The 12,515-nt window shown below is 41.2% G+C and overlaps 2 long non-coding RNA genes across 3 annotated transcripts; both read left to right on the forward strand.

Moving 5' to 3' along the window:
• The first annotated feature begins 4,888 nt into the window (after positions 1-4,888).
• Positions 4,889-7,834, forward strand: LOC130996113 (uncharacterized). 2 transcript variants are annotated; one of them, XR_009092394.1, is made up of 3 exons: positions 4,889-5,206; positions 6,861-6,936; positions 7,530-7,834. It is a non-coding gene; the product is annotated as an uncharacterized LOC130996113 (long non-coding RNA). The 2 variants fall into 2 exon arrangements; XR_009092393.1 differs by lacking the exon at positions 4,889-5,206 and having other exon boundaries at positions 5,734-6,936.
• Positions 7,835-9,052: 1,218 nt separating this feature from the next.
• LOC130996102 (uncharacterized) lies at positions 9,053-10,084 on the forward strand. The gene is made up of 2 exons (XR_009092382.1): positions 9,053-9,379; positions 9,853-10,084. It is a non-coding gene; the product is annotated as an uncharacterized LOC130996102 (long non-coding RNA).
• Positions 10,085-12,515: the final 2,431 nt, after the last annotated feature.

Raw genomic sequence — 12,515 nt, forward strand, 5'->3', positions numbered from 1 at the left:
GCATGCATGCAGAATAAGTCTCACTTTTGTGTTATTTTCGTTCGTAAATCAGAATGGAAGACGCACCAAGAAGACGCGGTAGGGGACGAGGACGTGGTCGTGGTCGTGGACGCGGCAGGGGATTCATCCCTGAAGAGCCAATCCAACAAGTAGCACCAAATCGTACTGCTGAAGAGAAGTTTCGCAAGGAAAAACCTCCAACATTTGACGGGCTGGGCGATCCAACAGACGCCGAAAAGTGGGTTAGGGCCATAGAGCGTATCTTTAACTACATCCGTTGCGATGACGAAGACAAAGTAACTTGTGCAACCTACCAACTGGTGGACGAAGCCGACTTCTGGTGGGAATCGGTGAGGCGCACAATGACTGAGGAACAGTGGGAAAATTTCACTTGGGAAGATTTCAAGACTGAATTATATGAGAAATACATACCGGGATGCTATAGACAGAAGAAGCAGAATAAGTTCTGGAATCTGAAGCAGAGGGCTGGGACAGTTACTGAGTACGATAGAGCCTTCAATCAGCTATCAAGATATGCTCCGACGCTGGTGGACACTGATGAGAAGCGTGCAGAAAAATTCAGGAATGGACTGCGCCACGAGATATCAATCTCCCTAGCAAGCCAGGGAGGTCTCACCTACGCACAAACTTTGAGCAGGGCTCTTACCATTGAGTCATTGCTACCAAAGGAAAAAGGGAAAGCTCCGGGACAGTCTGGATTTGTACCACCTCAAGATGGTGGTAAAGGAAAAAGAAAGTGGAACGAAGGAACTGGAGGAAACCCTGGAAATGGAAATGGGAAGAAACCATGGGTTGCTAACCAAAATCAGAATCAGCGTCAGAACCAACAGCCGCAAGCAATGGGACGACCACTATGCCCAAAGTGTCAGCGACCTCATTCAGGGGAATGCCTGAAAGGAATGAATATATGCTATAGATGTGGGGAAACTGGGCACTATGCTTCAGTATGTCCGAAGAAGAACGGAGGAGCACCTCAACAGCAAAACCCCAGAAATCAACAGCGACAAAATCAGGGTCCTGGAGGACAACGGGGACAGCCACAGAATGCTAGGGCCTATGCCCTTAACAAAAAACAAGCAGCGGGAAACCAAGGAAACTTGGCAGGTATGATTAATGTTTTTGACGTGCCGATTATAGCTTTGTTTGATACTGGAGCGTCCCACTCTTTCATTTCACATGCTGCTTGTAAGAGATTAGAATTGACTCCACAATTGGCTGAGACAACTTTAGAAGTTAGCACCCCTGGTGGTGGAAGATTGGCTGCTAAGGACATTATCTCGAACTTAGAGCTGAACATAGGTGCTGAAACATTTAAGGCAAATTTGTATGTCATCACTATGATAGAGTTTGACATAATCCTAGGGATGAACTGGCTTACTCAAGTCGGTGCCACGATACTGTGTAGCGAGAGAAAGATCTCTTTCCAATCCGCTGGAAAGGAGAAGGCAAGTTTTCATGGCATAAGAATGGGAGGAAGAGTACCAGTGATTTCGGCGATGAAGGCCACAAAGATAATGAGAACGGGAGAATGTCAGGCTTTTCTGGTCAGTTTGACAGGAGAGCATGAAGTAAAGAAAACGATCGAAGAAGTTCCAGTGGTGCGAGAATTCAAAGATGTTTTTCCCGAAGAATTGCCCGGTATGCCACCGAACAGACAACTAGAATTCACGATTGATCTAGAACCCGAGGCAGCACCAGTGTCAAAGGCACCATACAGAATGGCCCCGCCAGAGTTACAAGAATTGAAAGTGCAACTACAAGAACTGTTGGATCTAGGTTTCATACAGCCTAGCGTATCACCGTGGGGAGCACCAGTCTTATTCGTCAAGAAAAAAGATGGTTCACTAAGGATGTGTATCGATTATAGAGAATTAAACAAGCTCACGATAAAGAATAGATATCCTCTTCCAAGGATTGACGACTTGTTTGATCAGTTGAAAGGAGCCGGTGTGTTTTCCAAGATTGATCTAAGATCTGGTTACCATCAACTCAAGATGAAAAGAGAAGACATTCCAAAGACAGCATTTCGAACGCGTTACGGACATTACGAGTTCACAGTGATGCCCTTTGGATTAACGAATGCCCCAGCCGTTTTCATGGATTTGATGAACCGAGTGTTCCATCAATATCTCGATACTTTTATCTTAGTGTTTATTGACGACATCCTCATCTACTCTAAGACTGAAGAACAACACCAGGAGCACTTGCGTATCGTACTCGAAACCCTGCGTAATGAGAAATTGTTTGCTAAATTCAGCAAATGCGAGTTTTGGTTGAGAGAAGTGATGTTTCTCGGTCACATCGTGTCGACTGAAGGAATCAAAGTAGACCCCGCTAAGGTCGAAGCAGTCAAGGAATGGAAGACACCATCAAATGTCAATGAGATCAGGAGTTTCCTCGGTCTAGCAGGTTACTACAGAAGATTCATCGAAGGATTCTCGAAATTGGCTAGGCCAATGACTCAGCTTTTGAAAAAGGGGACTAAATACGTTTGGTCTGAAGCGTGCGAACAAAGTTTTAAGGAGCTGAAGACTAGGCTGACTACTGCACCAGTGTTAGCAATACCAGAAGAGAATGAAGAATTCGTGGTGTATACTGATGCCTCGAAACTAGGATTGGGTTGCGTGTTGATGCAAAATCAGAAAGTGATAGCATACGCGTCTCGTCAATTGAAGCCCCATGAGCTGAAGTACCCTACTCATGATTTAGAACTAGCAGCCGTCGTGCACGCGCTGAAGATTTGGAGACACTACCTCTATGGAGTAAAGTGTGAGATCTTTACAGATCATAAGAGTTTGAAATACTTCTTCGAGCAAAAGGATTTGAACATGAGACAACGAAGATGGCTCGAATTAGTAAAGGATTACGATTGCACCATCAGTTATCATCCAGGAAAAGCGAATGTAGTAGCTGACGCACTGAGTCGAAAGACGAAGGCTAAGCTAGGGTATTTCATCACCCAGCAGAAGGAACTGATCCGTGACTTCGCCTCACTCAGTTTGGAAATTGTTCATCCTCCAGACACAGTATCGGGTTGTGTTGCTGCATTGATAGCTAAACCTGATTTGAGGGAAAGAATTGTGCAAGCACAAAGAGAAGATTGGTTCTTGGAGAAGATGCGTCTAGCTGCAAGAACGAATGAAACGAAAGGATTCACTGAAGCAAAGGATAATGCACTTATGGTTGGTGAAAGATTGTGTGTGCCACACAAAGAAGAATTAAAGAATGAGATTATGAGCGAGGCTCATGATACTCCTTACACTGCACATCCAGGCAGCACAAAGATGTATCAGGATTTGAAGAAAATTTTCTGGTGGAAAGGAATGAAAAGAGATGTAGCGTTGTTTGTAGAGCGATGTCTCGCTTGTCAACAAGTGAAGGCCGTGCATCAGAGGCCGTATGGAATGCTGCAACCACTACCTATCCCTGAGTGAAAGTGGGAGCACATTAACATGGACTTCGTAGTGAGCCTACCGAGGTCGGCACGTGGAAACACTGCTATTTGGGTCATAGTGGACCGATTATCAAAGTCAGCGCACTTTCTGCCAATTCAAATGACTTTTGGATTGGAGAAACTTGCAAAGTTATATGTCAGAGAGATAGTACGCCTTCATGGTGTACCTGTATCTATCACATCAGATCGTGACACCAGATTCACATCGCGTTTCTGGAAAAGTTTACAAGAAGCAATGGGCACTCAGCTAAATTTCAGCACAGCGTACCACCCTCAGACTGACGGGCAGTCAGAAAGAACGATTCAGATCCTAGAAGATATGCTGCGAACGATTGTCACAGACAAAGGTGGAAGTTGGGAGGATTTGTTACCTCTTGTAGAATTTGCTTATAACAACAGTTATCAAGCAACAATTGGAATGGCTCCATATGAGGCTTTGTATGGCCGAAAATGTCGATCACCACTTTACTGGGATGAAGTGGGCGAGAGAAAGTTGTTAGGTCCTGAACTGGTCCAACAGATGGTTGAGAAGGTCGATCACATCAAGCAAAGAATTAAAGAAGCTCAAGATAGACAAAAGTCTTACGCCGATAAACGCCGATCGGAGTTAGAATTCAATGTTGGGGATCGAGTTTTCCTCAAAGTTTCTCCCTCAAAGGGAGTTATACGTTTCGGAAAGAGGGGCAAGTTACGACCCCGTTTTATAGGACCTTTTGAGATCCTAGATAAGATAGGCCCTGTAGCCTATAGGTTGGCATTGCCGCCCAGTATTGGAGACGTACACAATGTGTTTCATGTCTCTCAGTTAAGAAAGTATGTGTTTGATCCAAAACATGTGATTAAGCATGATGAAGTGGTCCTAGCCCAGGACTTAAGTTATGAAGAAAAACCAGTCCAGATACTTGATCGCAAGGTTCAAGTTTTACGTAACAAGAACATCGTTCTCGTTAAAGTGAAGTGGAACCATCACGGGATGGAAGAGGCCACATGGGAACTTGAAGATTCAATGAAAGACAAGTATCCCCAGCTAGATTATCAAGGTATGTAATTTCGGGGACGAAATTTTTTTAAGGAGGGAGGGATGTAATACCCCGTTTCCCTGAGTTAAATTTAGAATTTATTTTTGAACTTAGATATTAAGTTGATTCACGCTGGATAAAAGAAAATGAATTTATTTTAATTCCAACAAAAATGATTTACAAAAATATTTGTAAATTAGTTATTGAATTTATATGCATTGCATATTTATTTAATTTAGCATTCAAGTATTTTTCACGAAATATTTATTTAGCAAACCTTGAAGTATTTATTACAGTCCCGATATATTATCTATGTTCCTAATAGCCACCCTATATCATGATTATTTTTAGCATACATGTAATTATGCAGACTATTAAATCATCTCATATCTAATCAATTTCTTTTGCTTTAGCCATCCACTTTCATTTGCTTCCACTTTCTTTTGCTTTAGTTGTCCACTCTCTTTTGTTTCCATTTATTTTTGTTTTTATGCAGTCAAATCCCACTTAGCAAATCAGCCAAGTTTTCCACTACACCTAACAAATCAGCCAAATCTTTCACACAAGCCGTGGAGCTTTTCCCTTCTTCAATTCTTTAGAACAACAAGCTCATCATTTTTCTTCTTTCACAAGCAGACACAACCCACACATAACAACTCTAAAATTTTCAGCAGCTCTCAACTCTTTCCTAAGCGTTATGATAACTACACATGTAAGTTTGAGGTTTTGAACTTGGCAATTCTCCATTTCTTTCATGTTTCATCATCTGTTCTTTTAAACATGATATATATTTCAGTGAATCTCTTCCACTAAAGACAAGAGAAGCAAGACTTGAATATTAAACCAAGAGAAAAACCAGCAAGCACAGATCATTTCACAAGGTTTCATCTCTCAACCGAGCTAAGACAGAGAAACATTCTCATAAATTCACCCCATCATTTACAGAAATACATACATGATACATATATATATATATACATAATGGCAGATCATAAAGTTCATATTTTTTTAAACGAACTATTGCGATTTCAACCAAAAACAAACTTGGTGTGATGTGTGTGTGCGTGAGTCTTGGGGTGGACGGCGGCGACCAGCTGCTGGTCGTGGCAGCCGGAGTTCAGTGAGGGAGAACGGCGAGGCGGCTTACCGCTGCTGCAGTCGCCGGAAGGTCGAGAGAGAGAGACCGAGGGAGGCAGCGGCGTTCCGTCGTTGCCAAGGAGGAGAGAGAACAGGGGGGTACAGAGGGAGATGAGGTGGGTGGTCCTTCGTTGGTGGCCGAGCCGCGGCGGCGGAGAGAGGCTGGGATGGCAGCCGGCGATGGAGAAGATGTACAGCAACAGCAGCGCCGGCTCTGGGATGGTGGCAGGCGGTCCGACCAACCGCTGCTCTCTGTCTCGGGACAGCGAGGGCGGCCACGCTGTCGGCTGAAGAAGGAGAAGGTGATGGTGGTGTCGGGTAGGAACAGGCGGCGTAGCTGCGGCGGCGGGAGTGACAGGAGACGAGGGAGAAGTTCCGGGCGGCGCTCGTCGCCGGGCAAGATGGAGCAGTCGAGGGCAAGATGGAGCAGTTGAGGGAGAGGAGAGTCAAGGGTGGCGGCGTATTCGGCGGTGGCTGCCGTTGTCCGCCGGAGGAGATTCGGGGGAGAGAAGGGGCGGGTTTGGCGTGAAGAGGGAGAGAAGAGAGAGGCAAGAGAGGCGTGTGTGTGTGAGCGGCTGAAGGGGGGGGAAGAAAAGGGGGATAAGTGTGGATTAGGGCTTGGTTAGAGTTTGGGCCGATTTTTAATGGGCTGGGTTTTTTGATTTAATTTTCAGTGGGCTTGTGAATTGGGTTGATTTTAATTGAGAGTTGGGCCGATTTTCTTTGCTTGAAATTTCGAATTGGGCTGAGTATTTGGGCCGAGAATTTTATTTATTTTTGTTTCAGCTGGGCTTTTAATTATTAAATCTGTTGGGCCTTTACTAATTTATTTAATTGGGCTGTGCAGTTTCTTTATTTTAAAATGGACTACACTATTTAATTAATTAGACTTATTAAGTTTGATTAATTATTTTAAATTTTTATAATAATATTAAATTATTATTATGTGCATATTTTAAGTAATTACTTATTATATGCTAAGCATGACATGATTTGCATTATATTTTGCAATAAGAATATTTATGATTTAATTGGTTTTATTATAATTCCAATTATTAAAGAAAGATGAGTAAGAATATTGTTGGTGTTCTTAACTCAAGAGAAATGTTTTCAATTATTTATTCATTAAATTTTGAAAACCCGGCTAAGTGAATCATAGAATATTAAGCACTACACCATGACTTAAGATTAGAATTCAAGGAGACCTATTGAGAATAGATTTCTTGTAGGCTTTGAGCATCAGGAGGATTAGCACTGCTATTCCGATTCAGAAATAAAGTTAAACGACAGGCTTTGCCTAGACAGGTGGGCTTATTTTTCAAATGTATGATTTAGCTATTGAGCTTAAATATTCGTGTAATATAAACTGTTTATCCAATAAAATATTTTTGTGCACTCTACCATGTTTAAGGCTCGTACAGTTAATCAATTGAGGTTCTCTTATGACCTAACACGTTGTTTGAGAATTGTGTACACTTGTTAGCTGACTCGGTGGGTTGATCTCCATCGGGCACTAACCAGAGGCGTTATAAGGGTGCTCGACGGGATGTGTTCCGGAGCATAGAAATGATAGGCCTGTCTGGATTAATTTCCGAGGTTTATTATACTTGGCTGGGTTACGCCCTCAGTTCAAGTCAGCGGGAGACAGAGATCCGTCGGTGGCTAGAGGTCCGGGATCACAGCGAGTAACAGAATGGAGTGTGCAAACGCGCGCAAAATAATTAAGTATATATATATGAAAATGTTTTAACATGCATAGAAGTTATTTCTCTTTAAAACCTTCTATGTCATGTCAGTAAGATTGGATAAACTGTTCTTCAGATTATGAAATGCTTTAAAAGTTGCAGCCCACTAAGTACATTAGTACTTAGCCCAAAATTACTTTCAAATGTTTTCAGGTTAATGGCTGGTGATGACGGGGCAGAGCTGAGGCTAGGGTTCAACTCCGTATTTTGTCTTCCGCTATTGCACTAGCTTTTATTTGTCTTTTGTTTCTCCAACTTAAGACTTTTATGTTAAATTCTGAATTATGTTTTTATCGAGCTTAAACTCTCAACTTCTAGCTCTATGTTATTTAACGTTGGTTATCGGAAGCATGAAACCGAACTTGTGATCCTAAGGCTTTGAATGTTGTTGATTGATTAGTATCACTTGATTTCTATCTTTCTTCATTCAAAGGGCATTGCCCAACATTTTTATTCTATTATCTGAATTTCACAAGGTTCTTCCCTTGTTCATTTATATGATTTTAGTCGTACCCCAATTATAGTTTATTCCTTCAAGAATTGGGGTGTGACACGAACATACCAGGCATGCCTCGACAAAGAACGTCCTCTTCAAACTCTCTAGTTCGCCACGATTTCTACATCTTCTCAAACCCAACAACAAATTCGTGCAACGTGGAAGTTGTCGAGTACAACTCTTTCAAGACTTTATTGGTAACCTCACTACGAAATGTAGCATGCAAACCTCCCGAGAATTTTTCACGGGTGAAAGCTGAAGACCACTGTAACGCCCCGCTTTTTTTCCTAGCTAAATTTAGAGTAAATTTTGAACTTAGAAGTATGAGACGATTCACGCTGGTGAATAAAAACGAGTTTATTTTAATTCCAACAAAAATGATTTACAAAAAACTTTGTAAAAGTTAATCATTTAAATTCTTTTGCATTGCATATTTATTTAAATTGAGTATTTAAGTATTTTTAATTAGCAAATCCTGAAAGATTTTACAGATACAATTCTTTTATGAGATAGTTTTAATTGTCAAATCATCACTCACCTCACTTAGACTCCCATCAAGAGCCATGCTCCTACATTTAGCTTTTTCAACTTTTAGCCACACTTGGCAGTTGGCAGCCACCAACTCCCCTCCAAACTGAACTACACGACAGCAAATCTATTCTTGCTGTTGGTCAAATGGGCTAGCACATAGGCTACTATTCACAGCTCTTGCCAATTTCCATGCATTTACGGCAAATAATCTCATTGTCAATAGTTGATGCATTGTTTTCAACTATTACTGCCATTGTCTTCAACTATTACGGCTAAGTTTGCCTATAAATTGAGCTTGCAGCAACATTGCATTATTCACCACCTCTCCCACAATTTCACTCACCCCATTCTCGCAAGAAGTAGAAGGTTCACTCTTTATCTCATCAGCCAAAGTCCTCCTTCATCCCACACAACACTCTCTCGCCAAGAAAAAAACTCAGATTCCATATTTTAGATTCAAGAACCAAGCTTTTACCGAATATTGCATCAAAATCAACCAAGTTCAGACAAGCTCGACCGAAAGTTTTAAGGTTTCATTTCTTTAAACTTCACTACTTGTTTTTACAATATTCTCTATTATTTTCAGAACACACAAATTTCAGAACACACAAACTTCGGCTGCCCAATCAAGAATCACACCCAGGGGCGGAGCCAGGGGGGGCAGTGGGGTCACTGGACCCCCCTGGAATTTGGTAATTTTCGCAGGGGTATTTTAGTAATTTCATATATATTAATAAAAATTAAAAAAAAACAATTTTAGGGTTAATTTTCGCAGCTCTCAACCTAACCTCTGAAACTCCTCCCCTTCTCCATTGCGCAGCTGCTTCGAAGAAATAACTAAACCTATTTCTTTCCTCTCTCAATCGCCATTCTCAGGTGCCGCGCCGCTTTCCAACTTCTCTACCGGCTGCTGCCAGCCTGCGGCTGTCGACGCCGTCGTCGGCAATCTCTCTCCGGTGCGCCGTCTGTCTACAAGGTAAATCACTAAATTGTGTATATAAATTAATTGTTTAGGCTTTAATCATTGTGGTTTGTGGTGTGTGGATGATTAAAAGTTCGGTATTTGATAGCTTTACTTTGAGCAAATAGAGTCAGCGATGGTTATTAGAATTGGATATTGATTGAGTTATAAAGTTTGCTTTGATTTTGAAGGTGTGAGTCGGCTAATGTCAGTGAGTCAGTGGGTAGACATTGCAATTGTATATATAAATGTTTTGCTTTAATTTCATGTTGGTTTTAAAAATCTAAGTTTGTATGCTTAAGAAACCAGAATGTTGACAATTGGGGCTGCGTCCTGCGTGTTTGTTTGCTTCCAAATGAATAAGTCAATCACCCCCAAATGAATTATTGAGCATTCTTGTAATTACCGAGTTCAATCCCCCTTCATTTGATTGGTGATTTGCCTTATATATTTGTTGGTAAAATGTATATACTATTTTTTATTCACAGGAAGTAGCTGAAAATGAAACGATATTTTTTTGAACGATTGCTTAGTACCTTACATCGAAAAGGATGTGTTTGTAAATGTTACTAATGAAGCTATTATGCAGAGGTTTCAGAACATGAAAAACAGGAGAGAAATGTTATGATTTCTGAAAAAAATTGTTTATTTTGTTTATTTGACTTGTTATGTAATTTAAATAACATTATAGTTGTGTTAGTGATTATTATTTATTTTTAATTTTTTTTATTATTTATTTATTTATTTTATTAAAAAAATTGGACCCCCCTGAACTCGAAGTCTGGCTCCGCCCCTGATCACACCCATACACACATTCATCTACAATAACTGTTATACGAAAACATATATGCATTCATGATCTGTGTACATCTATATATATATATGAAGCCTGATTAAAAGAGGATTCTGGAACTTTTGTTTATGCTTTTAAACAAGACTTGAACTGTCTCAAGAACATGGATTTCACTGAAAAGAAGAAATAGATTTTGAAGCTTTGATTTCTTCCCTGCCTTTGAACTTGCTGTGTCGAGCCGGTTGATGCCGGTGCGTCTGAGTTGGGTCTGTTGGGTGTTGTCACTACTGAGTCGAGTCAGGGAGATAAGGGTGACGGCGGTGCGACTGGTTGTTGTCGGCGGCGACCTCGTCGTCTGTCGCCGGTGTATGCAGAGAGATGAGAGGGTTGAGAGAACAGGGGGCTGAAGGGCGACGGCCGGCGGCCTTGCTGCCGTCAACCTGAGAAGAGAGCCGAGGGAGAAACTTGTGTTGAGTGTCTTGCTGTTGTGGTGTGAGTGAGAGATGGAGGGCGGCGAAGGCAAGGCGGGGCTGCTGCCGTCGGCTGTAAAGCCAGTGAGAGGCGGTTGCCGGAGAACTTGAGGGAGGCGCCGGCGTCTTGCCGTTGCCAGGGGTAGAAGATGAGGAGAGAGAGTTGAGAAAGTGCCGGTGATGGTGGCTTGGCTGCTGTCGCCGGAAGGAGCCGCGGCGGCGGGATTCTACTGAGTGAGGATGAGGGAGAAGGGGGTGATTTCGAGAGGGAGAGAGAGACGGTGGAGCAGTCGAGAGTTGGGGGGAAGGAGGCGTGACTGATAAGGGGGAGAAGATGAGAGTTGGGCTAGGTTTGGAGTTGGACAATTGGGCTTTTGTATGGGCCGATTTTATTTGTTTTATTTTCTGTTGGGCCGAAAATATAGAGGAAAGGGAATGGGCTTAAGTCAGTTTGGGCTTGAGTTTTGGGGCTATTTTTGTTGGGCTCGTTTAAATGATTTTAATTAGTCTGGACTGCTCTTTTTAATAAACTGGGCTACGAAATTTTATAAAAATAGGAGAGTGTCTTTTATTTAATTATTTTAAATGGGCTACGCAATATTTAATTAATTTGACTATAATTAGTTTGATTAATTATTTTAAAGATGATTTGCATAATAATATTATATTATTATTATGTGCATATTTTAAGTGATTACTTATTATATGCTAAGCATGACATGCATTTGCATATGCATTTTTGCAAATAAAAGTACTCATGATTTAAATTGGTTTTCATTAAATCAAATTATTTATGAAAATCGAATAAGGATATTGTTGGTGTTCTTAACTCAAGAGAAATGTTTTCAATTATTTATTAAATTTTGAGAACTCGGCGTGATGAATCAAAGAATGTCTAGCACGTCCTCTATGATTTAAGATAAGATTAAGGAGACCTATTAAGAATAGAATTTCTTGTAGGCTTTGTGACCAGGGGGATTAACGCTGCTTTCCCAAGACAGGTTTTTATGTGTATGATCTTCAGGCTTTGCCTATCCAGGTGGGCTTACTTTCCAAATGTACAAAGTATGATTGAGTTATTAAGCTCTAAATGTTTCAATGAAATGCAAATTGTTTATTTAATGTAATGAAAACTGTTTATCCAATAAAATGTTTATGTGCACTCTGCTCTGTTTAAGGCTCGCAATTCATGGATCGATCGAGGTTCTCTTATGGCCTAACACGTTATTTGAGAATTGTGTACACTTGTTAGTTGTTTCGGTGGGTTGATCTCCATCGGGCACTAATTCATGTAAGAGGCGTTATAAGGGTGCTTGGCTGGATGTGTTCCGGAGCATGTATCATGTAAGGCCTGCCTGGGTAGCGTCCCGAGGTCAATTCAACTTGTCTGAGTTACGTCCTCAGGGCAAGTGCAATGGGAGAAATGGATCCGTCGGTGGCTAAAAGGTCCGGGATCACAGCGAGTAACAGAAAGGGAGTGTGACATGTGCGCACAAATGAAAAATGTTTTAACATGCTTAGAAGTTCTTTCAATTTAAAACCTTCTAAGTCATGTCAAGTATGATTGGATAAACTGTCTTTACAAAAATATGAAATATTTATGAAAATGCATGCCCACTAAGTACATTAGTACTTAGCCCAAAAATACTTTCAAATGTTTTCAGGTTGGCTGGCCGGTGCTGACGGGACGGAGCTGAGGCTAGAGATAAATTTCTATGTTAGACTTCCGCTGTAGCAATTACTCATATCAGTCTTTTGTTTTCCCAACTTAAGATCTTCATGTTAAATTTCAAATGATATACTTGACCGAGCTTAGACTCTTCATTACTAAATTTATGCCAATGAATGTCGGTTGTCAGAAGCATGAAACAAAACTTGTGATCCAAAG

The sequence above is a fragment of the Salvia miltiorrhiza genome, chromosome 7 (assembly GCF_028751815.1).
Source record: "Salvia miltiorrhiza cultivar Shanhuang (shh) chromosome 7, IMPLAD_Smil_shh, whole genome shotgun sequence".
NCBI lineage: Eukaryota > Viridiplantae > Streptophyta > Magnoliopsida > Lamiales > Lamiaceae > Salvia > Salvia miltiorrhiza.